The sequence below is a fragment of the Uranotaenia lowii genome, chromosome 2, assembly GCF_029784155.1.
Source record: "Uranotaenia lowii strain MFRU-FL chromosome 2, ASM2978415v1, whole genome shotgun sequence".
NCBI lineage: Eukaryota > Metazoa > Arthropoda > Insecta > Diptera > Culicidae > Uranotaenia > Uranotaenia lowii.
The window spans coordinates 163449347-163467353 of record NC_073692.1 but is presented as its reverse complement, the minus strand read 5'-3'; the positions used below and the strand labels follow the sequence as shown (position 1 = coordinate 163467353).

The window sequence follows — 18007 nt, the reverse complement described above, 5'->3', positions numbered from 1 at the left end:
AATGACAGCCCTGGAAGATTAGCGCTGGTGGCCGAAGCTGAGGCTGCTTTCGCAGACTGATTGGTGCAAAAACATCAATATTGCGTCCCGGAAGGAGAAAAGCTTAACGGCGCAAGGATTCTTTTGGAAATTTCTCTAATAATGAAAGACTTCTTGGTATAATATCAGATGCAAAAAAATACATTATTCGCTCGTTAATAAGACTTTTTTTTTCAATCTGACACGCTCGATAATCGAATATTTTTGAGGACTGAGGCCAAACCCTGATGAAACTCTACAATCTAACGTTTTGTTGAAATAATTTTATTGATTCGACGTTTTCTTTAAAGATATTTCACTCGTTCAACGCATCCCCGTGTCGTTGGATTAGAATTCACGAGTTGATTGAAATTTTTGTGGCTCGGGTGTTTTTTAGCCAGAACTCTTGTGTTCACATGGTTTATATAAATATTTTTATGATCATAAACTCATGCAAGGCCGTGCGAACGGGGGGGGTTTTAGGGGTTTAACCCCCCCCCCCCCCCCACGACGATTTTTTCAAGTAAAATTTTCACTGGAGTGTCGGAAAATTACTTGATTTTGAAAGGTGTTAAAAAAAGTGTTAACGAGCAAGTCAGAAATTTGGCTTGCCTCCGACGGAATTCAATCTTAAATTACCCTAGGCTTGAGACATTTCATATTACCACACTATATGACGTTCACGAATTGAAACTTATTTTGAATTGTAAATTTCGATTTGTAATTCAATCAAACTTTTATATTGAAACTCTAAACTTTTCATAAAAAAACCCCTACTTCATCAAAAGAATGGATTTTTATTAAGAAGTGTGACTAAAAAAGAACAGAGTTTTAACATTCAACAAAATCAATTCATCGAATTCTAATATCGACAAGTTTGCAACCATGTAACAGGCGTTTACTTCTCACGATGATCAACAGAATTAGCAAAAGAAATCTAAAATCTTATATCCTCTACCTTATTGCTAAAAATTTTGATTTAAAAAATATCGTTTATGTCATTAAAAATGATATGCTGATATGAAATATTCTTCAAGAAACCAATTTCAGTCTTACTTTTAATAAGTATTTCTTGTCCTACTAAAGCTCAATATTACATAAGTTTTTGATAAATAACACTAGGTAAAAAAATTTACATTTTTTTATCAGCTGTTTTTATTGTAACAACTTTTCAAAATAGGTTTAAATATTTCAAGGAAGTACTGCAATTTTTTTAACAAAACTTGAAAACAAAAACATAACATTTCAAAACAAAAATTTAAACCATGCTTCCGAAAATCAATCATTTTCACTGAGCCATGCTTGACTACATTCAGAGCCAAAAAATCAAAGCAGTCAAATTTTCCATCTTCAACCAAATCATACAAACAATCATGCATGACAACGACGCTTCTGTATTTGAAACACTTTTGCGATACATGATGAGGTAAAAAAGGACGCAGACTATCAGCAACGAACGTCTCGATGCTGAGTTCCTTCCCCTAACGACTTTCAACCTTTAGGATCATAACTGATATGTATCAGTTCTGAGCGATCTATATAGGCTATCAGATGATTTTTTATTTTTCGTTTTGCCTAGAAGGACAAAATCATGACTAGGTAACCGCAATGAACTGTCCAGCATGTGCTACAGCTTTTTTGAACATGTGGTCCTGGTATTTATTCAGATTTTTCCTTTTGAAACTTTAATGATCGTCTATCAATAACGAGCATTATCAACAATGATGCGAGGATAGACGTTCGGGAATGATTGAGGGAGCGACGTTCAAAATGTATCACCAAGTATGTCGATCACCGTCGATTAGCCACGTGACGAATAGCAACGGTAGCCTCCGGTGGGGCATGGTATATCTTCTTGTATCAAGTTAGTGTTGATTTTCGACATATATTCAATGGGTACTTAACCACGTGCGTATCACAGCACTCGGAGGTAGCATCATTCTAGCTAGAAACCATTCCTGATTGCTTTTCTTGAGCGATTTTCCGACCACTGATTTAAACTAATTATCAACTTTCATCAAGACTTCAAGTAATTTCGAGTTTTGTGAAAAAAGTTCTAAAAGTTTTCTGTTTGTTTAATTTTGGAAGAAGTTTTAAACCAAATTTAATGTTAGATACTTTTTATAGCATAAATCTGGTCCTATTGCAGGTTCCAGCATATTTTTGAGAATGAAATCAAGATTTTTATAACTTTCTGCAGAAATGTAAAAAATACTTGTAATGATATATTCCCTAATTTTAAAAAACGGTTGATTTTTACTGTTTTAGATCATGCATAGTCATCATCATCATCATAATTATTCCTTTATTGAATGAAGTATAAATGTAAGTTTGATAGTTAATCAGTTAATAATGAATGAGATCACATAATACTAGCACATTTTAATATTCCATATAATCAAAACAAAATGTGATAGTCCATATTTAACAAATCATTTGAGTTCAGTACGTTTGAATCTACCAAATGAATCATCAAAACATAAGCACAAAATGCTGTTCTCTTGAATTAGTTATTAAACTCTTTAAACAAGTTTTTATAATTGTAAGAAATGTTTATTTAAAAAAAGATCCTTCTTAAATGTTCAAAAACTTATCTATTTCATCTTCATATTTTGTTTAAATTTTCAAATAAATATACCCAATGTTATAGTACAGATTTTTTCAGTTTAAAAAAAATGATCGAATTTTAAAGTCAAGCTATTTAAACTTTTAGAAATATTTTCGATAAGTTTGTGTATGTTTTTCAACTCTGAATTTCTGTGTTCTAAAAATATGAACCTTTAACTTTTTACCAATAAAAAATCCACATTTCAAATCGCGATTATTATACTTTTTCTCAAATTCAAACACTACAGCGGAATTTTTTAATCAACCCCTCATGAAAATGAACAAAAAAAATGTAAATGAGCATGAATAATAATAACTTTTATTATCATTTTCCTAACAACCATGGTAAATTTATTAACCTGATCTGGCATTTATTTGAGTATTCAGATTATTTTTAAATCTGTGTTATGGATATATTTATTTCAAATTTGAAAACTAGGTTGCTTGGAAATCATCTTGAAGAAAATTTGTAGTTCAGAATTAGGTGTACCGTTTTGCAAAATTTATCAATGGCTTATCAAAAATATCATTGATTTGATACTTTCATTCAGGTTTATTTTGGAAATTTTTATTTATTTTATCAGTTAAATTTATAATATTTGGAGATAGTGTGATAGTTATGAGTTAGAAAATTATGTTAGAAATCCATTTCCTTTTTTATTGTGTATTTTTGGTACTTTTGTTACTTTTAGATAGATTTGAATTTCGAAACCCCCCCCCCCCCCCCCCCCCCATGGACGGTTCCTTCGCACGGGCCTGAACTCATGCATTTGAAATTTTATTTACCTAATCAAAGTCAGTACACGTAAATATTTAGATTTTGGAATGGGCAGATTTCCAATTGAACGAAGTTCCACATGCAATGGTTTACCATTCTTTAACATGACCTTCAACTTGTCGTGAAGAATTTGGGTTTGCATCGTGAAAATTCCTTCCAAAATGGTATTGAAGCTAAGGAATTTGCTTATTTTGAACGAGGGTTAATACGAAATAATATCCCCAAACGTGTTAAAATATCCTCTAATCGACAAATTTCCACTCCATGGGGAGTTTTTTAAGGTAGGTCAGGAATCTTCGGAAAACCAAAAATTTTCTGAAAGAATTGGGAATTAGAAAATAGCAGTTAACGAGATCTGAAACCTTAATTGATACTAAATACTCATACTCGATCTCTTTTTCCCTATTCGGTAAGAGTAAGTTAGCCCTATTTTGGCATGATCCTTTTCTTGGCGCGTCAAAATGCCTTTTCATGTTTTTCAGAAACAAATGGAGCCTGAAAATTTTGAATTAATTTATTTAAAGAATCTGCATACCATTTTTTTTATTGATTGTACTTTATCAGAGAATTTTTTTTTTTCAATCTGCATACTTATCACTATATACATAAGCAGAGGCGTAGGAAGAACCGCCTCATGGGGGGTTTTTGATGACCAATTTAAATACCAATTTGAAAGATTTTGCTGTACTAGGTATTTGATTATTAAATTTTAAGTTTTTTTTTACATTTACCCTCCAAAACTATTCGGGTCAATATGACCCGAAGCGCAGATTTAAATCATCATAATCATTTTTAAAATATACTGATGAACTGAGATTCTAAGAGACCAACTGTGTTTGAGAAAAATAATAATTAAGTTAGTGAGACAAAACTAAAACTTCAGTTTAAAAATCGGTTCATTTAGAAATGAGATACAGCAAAGACAAAATTGAATGGCTTTGTTTTAAGAAAAATTTAGTTTTCCACCGGAAAATCCGGGATAGAGGTCAAAATGTTCATCGGACCCCCACGAGTTTAAACATCGTCGGATAGATGTATTCTGGACAATTCCAAAAATTAAAGAAACACTCAAATACTGCAAGGCTGTCAAAAGTTGTGAGCAATTTAAATACTTAATTAGTTTCTTAGGCTTTTTTCATTTAGGACCAATAACAAGCAACCTGGTAGAACCAATTCACTTTAATTTGAAACATTTAGAAACAAAATTAAATTACCCTCACAATGAATTTCCCCGAAAGGGATATTTTGTGAACAGCTTGGAAAAGTTAACAGTTTTTCGAATAAAATATGAACTTTTGAAATACATCCTAAAATCTTTGAAATGGTAAACTATATTTTTACAAAGAACCCTTTAGTAACAAAATGAAATCTTCGAATTTACTCAAAAAAAACTGTTGAGCGTAGTTTTTTTTTCAATTTGAACATAGAGCTTAGTTCTTTTAGAAATGGGACACTTTCTTTTACTAATAGCTCGTTTACTAGTGGTTGGACATCAAACATTTTGACAGCATTTTGCTGCATGTGAAAAGTACTATTTTTTTCAAAATTTTAAATTCACGCGTTTTTGAGATATTCACGATGCAAGAGAAAAAGGAAAAAATAATTTTGCACAGTTTCCTTCAAAATCCATCATTATCATATTCATAGCTGACAAAACCTCTGATCTTTCAAAGAATTACTGTGTGTGAGTGGTGAAAAAATATGCAAACACTGTCAAAAATGTCCACAAAGTTCAAATCAAGCATTGAAGTGAAGCACATGATCGGCAACAACGATTAAGGGTCATCAGGGAAGTCAAGGCTTATACCAGCATTTTTAATTTAAGCGAAAGACAAAGGGTAGATCACTGTAATTTCCCAAAAAAATTTCTCCGGTAAACTGACAGTGTTGCCTGATGATGTGTCATCCAAACCTAACCTCAAACAACAATTTTTTGCTAGGTCCAGAGCTCGTAAGCTGTAGATATAGCCGGTACCGAGGCTATGGGACAGATGATTTCTGATGAACGACAAAATTTAAGAAATACTCTATTTCAAACCAATTCCAACCTTTGAACCCTATTCCATGAATGGTCGTGGCAAGGTCCCTAGCATATTAAAGTTTGTATTTGCTGGTTGTTTTTTTTTATAAAATATAATGATTTGCTAAAATTCTGCTCCTGTGGAAAAAACAACAATTTTCAAAACAAAAATTTTGGTTTTCGCTGTTTTTAAAAGCCTAAAAAGAGTAATTTTGTATATACCCTCCGCAACCTACGATCTGTATTATCCGGTCATACTTGAAGTTCAAACTCATGATGGTTTTACTTGATTATTGTAAGATTTTGCCAACAGAAATTCCATTGAAAACGCTTTAAAGTGGCTCAAAAATAATCAAGTTTTGGCAATTTCGAATCAGCTGTATCCACTAAATTGGCCTCGGTTTCTTTTAAAAGAGTAGTATTGGACCGAAAAGTAGCATAAATTGAAGGAAGGGGATGTAGCCACCTAAAATACAGATTAGACGAAGAATAAGTTTTAAAAACTGATCGATATTATGGCTGAGAAAAGTGTACGCTGGCCGATGGGAGGAACCAAGAAAAAAACCGAATTTTTACTTACAAAAAACTTTAATTTTTTTTTTTATTTTTTTTTTGAATCATCATAAGATTACCTTCATTTCCTTTATAGACAGCATTTAGATCAAACGAATGGTTTTTCAGATACACGCATCTGTAACTGTCCCATTTCTAAAAGAACTAAGCTTTATACCTAGTAATTTTTTTTTTATATCTTCAAAATTCATCAAATTTCCAAAGGTAAAAGAAATAGATTAAAATTCTGTGGTTCAAATCTGATTCTTGTAAACTCATTCCAAGTTTTCAATTCAAGATCGAAATTTGGCCTTTGAAAAAAAGCTTCAACTGTAAATGTTATACAATACACACAAAAAAAAAGTAATTCCCTGCAATTGCAGAAAAAAAAATCATCGGCAATCAATTTCATAATCGAAATTCTGTACGTTATTTAAAAAAATAAAAATCACAGTTTTTCATTTTAAAAAAATGACAAAACAAGCTTAAATTTTACTTCATATTTGTAGTTTTTAGCTGATTTTTTTTTCAAAACGACTTGATGAAGAATTTAAAATTTTGGAATTGAACTAACAATCATTATTATAAGAGCAAGTTCACTGGTGTTGGGGGAAAGTGGTAGAAATATTGACACTTGTAGCACATTTTGAAAATTTTACCTTGGAATAATTCTAATTCTAATTCTAATTTTCTTTATTTATAGAGGATTTTATCCATTGCAGTCATTCGTCCTCTGTTTGAATAGTTTACATTACATTGCATTCATTAGATTTTTCGAAGTAAGTTCGAGCTTGTTAAAAATTTTAATAGTATTTTTTCGTTCGGTGGATTTAAAGCTGCTTCCACCATGCAAAAATGTTTTCAAGGCGCTGTTCTATTCCAGCCGTATGTGATAGAGAAGTATTGCTATTTTTTGCATCACAGCATGCGAGAATACAACACGAGTTGTAAAAACTCTCGAAGGCCACAGATCTTGAAATGTTTTCACTTGGTAAAGTTTTCAAAATGTGCTAAAAGTGTCAAAATTTCTACCCCTCTCTCCAAACACCAGTGAACTTTCTCTAAGTATGCGATCTGTGAACTGCGATCAGTGAACTTTCTCTAATTTTGCGATCTATTGCAATGTAAATTTCCCAACAAAAAAGACATCATGATAACTTTGAATCTAAATTTTGAATATTAATTCTTAATATAAATTCTGCACCTGAACTCAGAATTTGAATTTTAGATTTGTTTCGAATTTTAATGTAATTTCAGAAATATCAAAAAAACTATTCCTGAATTTAGATTCTTAATCAGCAATTCCATTCGAAGCTAAGAATAGAAATAAGTTCATCTTTCTAATGCATGACTTTTTTAACTTAGAATTATAGTTATTGATTCAGTGAAATAAAAACATTATAATTCAAATAACAAAACTCAACAAGTTTGAATTCGTTATTTGGAGAGTTATAAAAATTATGGTCCACCAAAGATAAAAAATAATTTAAATTCTTAGTTCATTTCAATACGGCTTTGCTAATTTCTTCGAAACCTTGTTATTTGGGTACAGGAAGGTGTTTGTGATTGATTGAGGTTAAAAAAAATTTTAGAATTTGCAAATCTGAAGAAGTAACAACAATTTTCCAAAAACTACTTTTCTCAAAAATAAAAAAAATTGATTTTTGCAATTTTTCCGCATACTTTTTTTGATATCATACACATATATTAAAATATCGTGATAAAAATACCATTAGCTTATTTCTTTTAACCTCTAGAATATTTTTTGAGAAAACATCACTCAAAAATATCCACGCGTTTTCGACGTATTTGAATTTTGATTAGTGTTGCTTTAAAAGTTCTAATCGTGATGTTTTGGGTTTCAATCTGAATGTGTCATTTTTATTTTTACTTTTCATACGACTTGAGAATTTGAAATTGAATGTGAATAAAGAAGGGAGATGTAAAGAAAACTAGGAAAAATGGAAAATGGACGCCAAGTTGAACATGGTAAGACGAAGTTTACCGGGTCTGCTAGTATTTTAATAATATGGAACCAGAACTTCAAGAATGAGTTTAATCTCATTTAAAATTTAATGTTCAAAAAATTAATATCTATCAACAAGCAAGAAAACATTGAAAAACTGAAGAAAAATCCTGAACCTGGAATTATTTTTCGAGGTTTTGGAATTATCTCCGTGTTAACCTTACTGAATGGTCGAAATTTGATTAAGAATTTCAAATTATGAGTGTCGAGTAGACATTCATAATTTGGAATTCCTAATCTCCCGTTCCTACGGCCATGTACAAAAGTTATAACCAGGTCTATTTCTAGGGCAACTCCCAAGTAACACGATTGAGCCAACTAGCTTTAGGAAATTTTATTATGGTTTTATTATGGCATTTTTTGTGCAGCTCGTTTTATGAAGGTTTCATTATAGTCATCCAAAATGCTTATATTCTTGTTGCGACCATATGTTTTCAAATAATTTTGGATACACGAGTAGAAGTCAAATTTCGATATCTGATGCATCTTTAAATCCAAAATGGCGGTTTTTGCTTAACTTCAAATGCTGTAAATGACCAAATATTGCAATTAACCGCCACTATATGGATATTGGGTAAAAGTGCTAAACTAGAAGAAGTCAAATTTTTTCTTTCCGACGCCATCTTGAAACTCAAGATAGCGGCTTCCACTGAACTTTAAAATGCTGTTGAAAATCGAAAATCAAATGAAACCCCCCCAAAATAAGTATTGAGAGAAATAGCTAAACTAAACATTTTCAGTTATTAACGGCATTTAAAAGTTCAGTGGAAGACGCTATCTTCGATTTCAAGATGACGTCCGATAGCGAAATTTGACTTCTTCCAGTTTAGCCTTTAGTCAATACCCAAGGTTTCATGCGATTTTAAGTCATTTACAGCATTTTAAAGTTCAGCGAAAGCCGCCAACTTGCATTTCAATATGCCGCCTGGTAGCACATTTGGGATTTCCACCCAATATCCATATTGTGGGAATTTAATGAGATTTTCAGTCAAAAGAATTACTTTAATGTTCATAGGAATCCGCCATCTTGGATTTTAAGATGGCGTCAGACAACGAAATTCAGCTTCAACTCATGGTTTATTCCACGGGTCATTCACAACCAATCCCTTTTCATTCAAAAAGACTGTCCTCATTTACTGTACTAATGATCAACATCTCAGAAATGAGGAACTCATCCTAAGCGTGTAATTGGTTGGCTTGCGAGAGAAACGTCAAAGTTTAGCTTTTCGTATGGCTCTTATAAAACCAATTGGCCATTTATCTGATCAAAATAAAGCTATTAAGCATTGCATTGACTATCGCCATGTTGGATGTAAAATCGAAAGGCACCAAATGTCGCCATATTTATGGATTCAAAATGTCAAGTTTTTTGAAAATATTTTTCCAGACCTATTTCGCTTTATAAAAGCTTTGGGGATTGAAATTTTAAAGCATAATGATTTGATCGAGGTTTAAATAATTGGTCATGATGATGTTTCTAGGATAGGGCCAAATAGCCAGATTTTAGCTTTATAAGCGTTCTGGTGATGTAACAGAATGCGATGATGTTGCAGAACATTGTTTAGAGGTTCAGAGTGTTGAAAATGGAAAATTATTGAAAATTTTCATTGAGACCTGCAGATAAGATCATGAACTATGAGTAAGTTTTCAGAAAGTTATAAACCTCCCGTCCATTTAAAAGACATACACCGTCTTAGCCAATTTAGGCTTTACAGACTGAACCCAGACAACCAGAAGTCGTATATTATTTTACAGATTATATCGTACTAGCTGTTCCCATACGAACTCCGTTTCGCTTTCAACTTGGAATATGTTATGAACAGTTTGTATGAAAGTCAATAGCCAAATATTTTCCTGATACATTTCCGAATTAATTTTTAAGTTATAATTGCAAAAATATTGAACGAACACCTCTTATTTCGTCTGCTACTTCATTTGAAATCAAGAATTGATTGCCAGTGCCAAAAAAAAACCCGTGTAAAGGTTTCGAATCGATCGTCGCATAACAACGCAATTATTGTCAAAAAGTTAAACTCATTTTGGTGGCCTCTTATACAATTTTTGATATCTAAAGTCGATTGTCCGTCTCTGAAAACTACCGTGTGCAAATTTTCATCCCAATATAATAACGACGATATTTCAAAAATAATGTAAGGTTAATATGGACGACCCTATTGCCGGCCCCTTACGCTGAATTCAATACCTGAAATCGATTGATCGTCCCTCAAAACTCTTGTGTACCAATTTCCTTTAAATAGATGTATAATAACGACAATATCGCAAAAACAATGAAAAGTTAATATGGACGACCCCTGACTTTAATTTGGATAAGTAAATTCAATTGTTTGTCCCAAATAACCTCTATGTGCAAATTTTCAACCCAATCCAATGTATGAAAACAGCAAGATGACTAAGATATTGAAAACTTAAAATAGACAAACATCATTTCTTAGGAAGCTTGAATAGATTTGGCCTAATAGTTATATCTTCAAAAGATTAAACTGCTTTTTTATCTTTTCCATCCCTTATCCAATGAAAATATCTTTTAAAGATTATCCCACTTTTCAATATGGATGATTTTGTTGAGCATGTTGAAAACTCACTTTGCATGTTTTCAACTGCATGTGTGTATTTTTTTCGCTTTTAAATTTAGCACTGTTTACATAATTTAGTTTACCTCAAATGTTGGAAGTTCTACTAATAGCTTTTTGAAGTTATCGAAAACAAATCATTTTGAAAACACTATTTTTATATTATGAAAAAGGTTTTTTTTTTAGTTCTTTTTTTTTTTCATGGGCACAAACATTCTATTAATAGATGGTAGAATCGACCACATTGGTCATCAATGATAACTCAAAAGTTAGAAATTGATCAGTGAAATCGAATTGGATAAAACTCAAAACCTCAAATTTTATCATCTTATCAATTTTCTTATCCTCCATCAAAATTCCAATTGAAGCATTAAAATCGCAGCGTTGAACTTATAAACTCTGAATCTAAAAAATTTTTCTTTCTCTATGAGGAATTCCAAAAATATAAAAATGGTTGACCTTCAAAGCCCCCCAGCAGTGGTAAAGAGCACTTTGAAAGCCACTACTATTCTATTCAATATATTCCTAACATGCTAGTTTTATTTTTCAATCAAAATGTAAGTTCAAAATTGTATCCAAATATCTGGTACCGGTAGCATGTGCTTTGACCAGTAGAAGGTACAAAAAACACCCGCCAAAATTTTCACTTTCAATTTTTGAATGCTGAGCAAGCTTTGATTTGCTTTCCAGTACATGTGAGCTCTGGATGGTCGTTTTTTTTTTATTTTTTTTTTTAAATATGTCTTTATTTGTATCAAATCATGATTACACTTATATTACATTATTGCATTAAACTAGGTGTTCAGCTCAATAATGAACTGTTCATAGCCCTATAAGTAACTAGATTATAAAAATTTATTTATAAGATTTAAATTTGCTGAGCGCAATCAAGTTTTTAATGTAGGAGAACATCCTGTAATAGCAAAAATATTTTATACTTAAAACTAAACACTATCTTAAAATTAAACTAAACATAAAGAGAACGAATCTCTGCGATGGAAGACTGCATCGATTTGCCTCTGAAGTTGGAGATGATTTTGTTGGCCATCTCTTCGATAGATTCAATGCCTGCAATCCGATGAAGATCTTCGGTGCTGTGCCAAGGTGGAAGCCGCAAAATCATTTTCAGAACTTTGTTCTGAATCCTCTGGATGACTTTCTTCCTCGTCGCGCAGCAGCTAGACCAAATCGGAACTGCATACATGATCGCTGGTCGGAAAACTTGTTTGTAGATGAGCATCTTATTTCGCAGACACAACCGGGATTTCCTGTTGATGAGAGAATAAAGAGATTTAGTGTATTTATTACATTTAGATTGAATATCTTCAATGTGATTTTTAAAAGTAAGATTCCGATCAAGTGTAAGTCCCAAGTACTTCACGTGATCGGACCATTCTAATGAAACCCCATTAAAAGTTATGGAATGATTTTCATTAGGTTTTAAAAAATTTGCTCTTGGCTTATGGGGAAATAAAATAAGTTGAGTTTTGGAAGCGTTAGGAGAAATTTTCCACATTTTCAAGTAATTCAAAAAGGAATTTAAATTTTGTTGCAATCTACTGCGTACCAGCCGTAAATTTCGACCTTTTGCTGAAAGCAAAGTATCATCAGCAAATAATCTTCTACCTTTTCCTTCTGGTACATCAGGAAGATCAGAAGTAAAAATATTGTATAAAATTGGCCCAAGTATACTGCCTTGAGGGACACCAGCTCTAATGGGTGTCATTTCAGAGCATGAATTTTGATAGCTTACTTGTAAGGTTCGGCTAGTCAAATAATTTTGAATAATTTTGGTGAGATATACAGGAAAATCAAATCGAGCTAATTTAGCTACTAAACCTTTGTGCCAAACACTGTCAAAAGCTTTTTCAATATCAAGAAGAGCAACACCAGTTGAATAACCCTCAGATTTGCTAGCGTTAATCATATTAGTTACACTCAAAAGTTGATGTGTAGTAGAATGTCCATGACGAAAACCAAATTGTTCATCAGGGAAAATGGAATTCTGATTAATGTCAATAATAATTCTATTCAAAATAACTCTCTCAAATAGTTTACTTAAAGATGGAAGCAAACTAATTGGTCGATAACTCTTAAGCACTTTTTCCAGGTTTCAAAATTGGAGTTACTTTGGCATTTTTCCATTTATTGGGAAAATAGGCCAAGTGAAAACATTTGTTGAAAATTTTAACTAAAAAATTTAAAGTGCTTTCAGGCAACTTTTTAAGAAGAATATAGAAAATCCCATCTTCCCCTGGAGCTTTCATATTTTTAAATTTTTTGAAAATCAATTTAAGTTCATCAATATTTGTCTCATAAGAACTTTCAAACACATTTTGCTTAGAAAGAATATCATCAAATTCTAGGGAAATTTGAGCATCAATTGGACTTACAACGTTTAAATTAAAATCATGAGCAGACTCAAATTGTTGGGCTAATTTTTGAGCCTTTTCTGAATTAGTTAAAAGAAGTTTATCCCCATCTTTCAAAGTAGGAATTGGCTTCTGGGGCTTTTTCAAAATTTTAGTTAATTTCCAAAATGGCTTTGAGTAGGGTTTTATGTCCTCTACTGCTTTAGCAAAATTTTCATTACGAATGAAATTTAAACGACGTTTGGTCTCTTTTTGAAGGTCGCAATAAATTAATTTCAAATAAGGATCTCTAGTACGTTGATATTGGCGTCGACGAATGTTTTTCAGTCGTATCAAAAACTGAAGATCATCATCAATTAAAGGTTGATTGAATTTATGTTTAACTTTAGGTATTGAAGCGGCTTTAGCATTGACTATTGCAGTTGTCAAATTTTCTACAGCCAAATCAATATCTTCTATTGAATTCAGTGGAACGTTTACATCTAAATTACGTTCAATAAAATTCATATATCGCTCCCAGTTAGCCTTTTGAAAGTTAAAAGTTGATTTTAAAGGGTTTTCAATGGGACTTTGGGATAAAGAAAATGTTACTGGAAGGTGGTCTGAATCGAGGTCCGCATGAGTAACTAATTGACTACAATGCTCGCCTAAATCCGTTAGAACCAAATCAATTGTGGAGGGATTTCTAATTGAAGAAAAACAAGTATGCCCATTAGGATATTCAACAGTATAATAACCTGCAGAGCAGTCATTAAACAAAATATTCCCATTTGAATTTGATGAAATATTATTCCAAGATCGGTGTTTTGCATTAAAGTCACCAATAATAAAAAATTTAGATTTATTTCTGGTGAGTTTTTGTAAATCTCCCTTCAAAAAATTTTTCTGTTCACCGCTACATTGAAAAGGCAAATATGCGGCAACAATTATAATTTTCCCCATAGAAGTTTCTAATTCAATTCCAATTGTTTCTAAGACTTTTGTATTGAAAGAAGGAAGAAGTCTAAATTTGAGACGACTATTGATGACAATAGCTACACCCCCACCTTGTCGATCAAGTCGATCATTTCGTAAAATTTTAAAGAAAGCATTGCTTTTCAAGTTATTGTCTGGCTTTAAAAAAGTTTCAGTGATGGCAGCAATATGTATGTTTTGAGTTTTCAAAAATAAAAAGAACTCGTCTTGGTTAGCCAGCAAAGATCTAGCGTTCCAATTCATAATATTTAAACATCTATTTGGATCCATGAGGGAATCGTAAAGTCATAATAATTTTGTTAGCATAATTAAAAGAAGTTTGGAAAGCTTCAAACATTGAATTTGCTTTCAACATAAGTTGCATCATTTCCATTAAATTTTGATGCAAAAATTTTAATTTTTCCTCAGTAATCTCACCCAAATCAACAAAATTGTTAGAATCAGAAGAGGAAGGAGAAGAAAAAGTATTTGAATTTCGGGGATTTTCCCAAGCCTTCGCATGAACGTTGAGACTTGGTTTTTTCCCATTTTTATTAGTTAAACCTGAAGAGGGCAACCCATTTTCAACCACCTCTGAGAACGATAAACAACGAGTCTGGGGCGCAGAATCAGCCCAGGTAACATTAAAATCACTTCGGGTATTACCCAGCCGTGATTCCAATGTAGACCGAGGCTGAATGCGAACAGGCAGGTTGTTTGCCGGCCCGACGTGTGAAGACGAAAAAGAGGAAGGAGGAGAAGAAACTTTTCTGGAAACTTTGGGATTTTTCCTAGAAGCAATAATTTTTGCCCTGATGGGACAGTCTAGCGAATTCGAGGAATGATTACCTGCGCAATTGGCACACTTAAAAAATTCTGTTTTTGGCTTATCACCACCAAAAAGGCATTTAGACTTTTCATGATCGAATGAGCCGCAAAACATGCATCTGGCATTCATTCTACAATTTTTAGTGCCATGACAAAAAGCTTGACAACGACGACATTGCGTAATATTTTGAAGAAAATTGGTAGAAAATTTACGAAAAGGTTCGAATTTGACTCGACAATGAAACATAAGACGAGCCTTTTCAAGAATTTGCAAATTATTAACCTGATCCTTTTTAAAATGGATCAAATAAAGTTCAGGAGCAAAACCAACACTACTGATATTATTCGTGTTGGTTCTTTTCCTCATTTGAATTACTTGAATTGGAGAAAAACCTAACAAAGAATTTAATTCAGCTGTGATCTCATCCGGTGTCTGATCGCCAGTGAGACCACGAAGTACAACTTTAAATGGACGATCACTTCTAGTGTCGTACGTAAAAAATTGGTGTTTTTTATTATTCAAATAATTTAAAACCTGTTGAAAATCATTAAAAGATTCCGCCAATATACGAGCAGTTCCCCTTCGACCGATCTGAAAAGAAATCTTCACATCCTTGACGGAAGTGACGATTTCTTTTCGAAAGGCATTGAAGTCAGGAATCGTGACCGTTATTGGTGGAATCTTTTCGTTTTTAAGAGTATAAGAAGAAGAAGAAGGTTTCTTAGTACTCTTATCAGAATTAAATATGAATATTTCCTCATCACCGATGTTATGAAGGACATCGAATGAATTGGAAATTTCAACTTTTTTGGCAGATGGCCCTGGATTAGGTTCAGCAATCCGTTTTCTTCCGGCCCTTGAGCCGGCCGAAGACTTCCCCATGCTGGAAAGAAAAGAGAAAATATGAATAAAAGAAAATGAAAATAATTTTAGCACTGAAAAGTGCTGATTGAAATACAGGTAAGGAAAAAATAAATAATGTAAAATGTTCCTGCAGGTACACAGCAACGATACGATGCTCCGGCGTACGTGTTGACGGCTCAACGGTACAGATGGAAGTGACTGGATGGTCGTTTCTAATAGCCTGCTCATGGTGATGGTGAAAATAATCCCGCCAACGAAACGAATGGAAACGAAAGTCGGTTCAATAAATGGGTGCCATGACTTTTGGTTCGGGGGAATAAAACCGTTGTTGTATGGACGACCCCCTTCAGAAGGGGTCATCCGAAAATCTAAAAACATTTTTCATCATTCCTGGTCCTAATTAGCATCCATGCCAAATTTCAGCTCTCTAGCTCTTAAGGCAGCTGAGCCTATTGAAGACAAACATACAAACAAACAAACGGAAATTACTTTTTATATATATAGATAGAAGATAGATGAATGATATTTAAACTCGTTTTCGTATATCTGCACCTACAATGTGCGGCCCATGCATATTCTTTATCGTATTTAAATACATTGCATGATTTTATTACGACAAAACAATCCAAATCAAGAATATGTGTGCTAATGTACCTATATGGCCTCCAAAATTAAACGTATATACTGGTTTTGCTGCGTTATATACGATTTGTTTACTTGTATATTTGCACGTATATTTGTGTTGCAAATTTGATATACCCACCAAATGGTTGTCTGGGAATAAAGACGTGGACAACTTAAGATTAACATTTAACAACCAGTTCCGAAATGGGAATCGAACCCATGCCATCAGTGGACCAGCGACTATTGTTTTACCACGCTAACCACTCGACCACCGAGACGAACGAATTTTTGAGAAAAACATGATTATTTAAAAATCACCTCTTGAAAATTCCAAAGTAGGGCTATTTTACTATAGGTGAAAAATAAAAAAAATCACAAAAAACCGATTTGGATAGCCAATGAGTTTGTTGGTTTTTAAAAATCTTGGCAAAATATTTCATGAAGTAATTGAAAGCGCTAGCAAATAAAAAGATTCAGATTTTATTTTATCTTGAAAAGGTTATAACTTTTTTATGAAATAATTTGCGTGTTCCCAGCTCCTTAACAAAACATTAAGCTTTAGAATATGCAAAATTAAAAATAAAACAAACTTCATTTAAAGCTTATTTGAATTTTCCGAATGAATTTATATGCAATTTTTTTTTCCTATACAAATTTCCATTCAACGTTTAAACTCTTTGCGCTTATTCTGGAATCAACCAGATCATTTCAAATTTTGCACTGATGCTTGATTGGTGACCCAATGACATAAAAAAACATATGGGAGCAAAAAGTCACTTTTTAGACGTCTAATGTGGCATGCTTTCTGAGCGGACACAATGCTTTCAGCTGTTAACATCCAAGAGTGCCTGAACTCCATGATCTGCAAGCATGATCGCTCAATACTGTTCTGGCCAGATTTGGCTTCAGTTCACAACTGAAAAGACAAGATGGTTTGGTACAAGCCCAACAAAGTCCAGTTCGCACCGAATGAGGTGAATCTGCCAAATCGTCCTCAATTGACAAACATGTAAAGTTTGCAAATTCTATGGAAAGTTTTGCAAAGACTGAAAAAAGTGGTAAAAATCATCGCAATACATGATACGATTTTACTCCGTTGAAGGTTGGATTCAGATTGATTTTTTATTGTTCGATAAGTTCTTGACAAGGTTCCTACTGGAGACGCCTGAAGCACCGTTCTATGTAAAAGCCATGTACACGATCACCAATCCGTGATCGATGTACATGCGAAAGAGACAAAGACAGAAACCTCGAAAAGCTATGACTGCACACATGGTAACAGCGAGGTTCAGTAAATTTGAAATGCGACACTTTCGTTCGTCGCAGTAAATGCTGATGCTGAATTTTGTGCAGGCATTGAACTGAAGGTTCAATGCCGGTTAGTAATAAATTTCTCAGCATGTTCTCGCTGGTGTGGTCTGCTGAGGATGTAAGAATTGGAAGGCATGAAAATGACATGTGAAATCCACATGTCACACCATCCCCCTACGGGCCAAAATTGAAAGGTAAATTATTCGGATTTGCTTCAAGTGCCTCTCACAATTTTTAATGATTCTATATAATATGTTGATTTCGGTTCATGATTGCAAAATAGGTATTATTTAATTATAATGTTATATTTCTGTATCACGTTTAATTTTAATTGTATGTTTCTGTATCCTGCACCCCTTCCCCCTTAATGGAAAAGGAGGCGGTTTAGCTGCCTATTTGATTAGTCTTGATATGTGTACTTCCTGCTCTCTATTATCTGCATTTATTATTGTTACGTTTGG

General features: G+C 33.0%; 1 protein-coding gene across 12 annotated transcripts in view; it reads right to left on the bottom strand.

Annotated features, from left to right (window-relative positions):
• The window catches only part of LOC129741933 (ATP-binding cassette sub-family C member Sur), a 373059-nt gene that overhangs the window by 107435 nt on the left and 247617 nt on the right, over positions 1-18007 (bottom strand). The gene's annotated exons all lie outside the window — the stretch shown is intronic.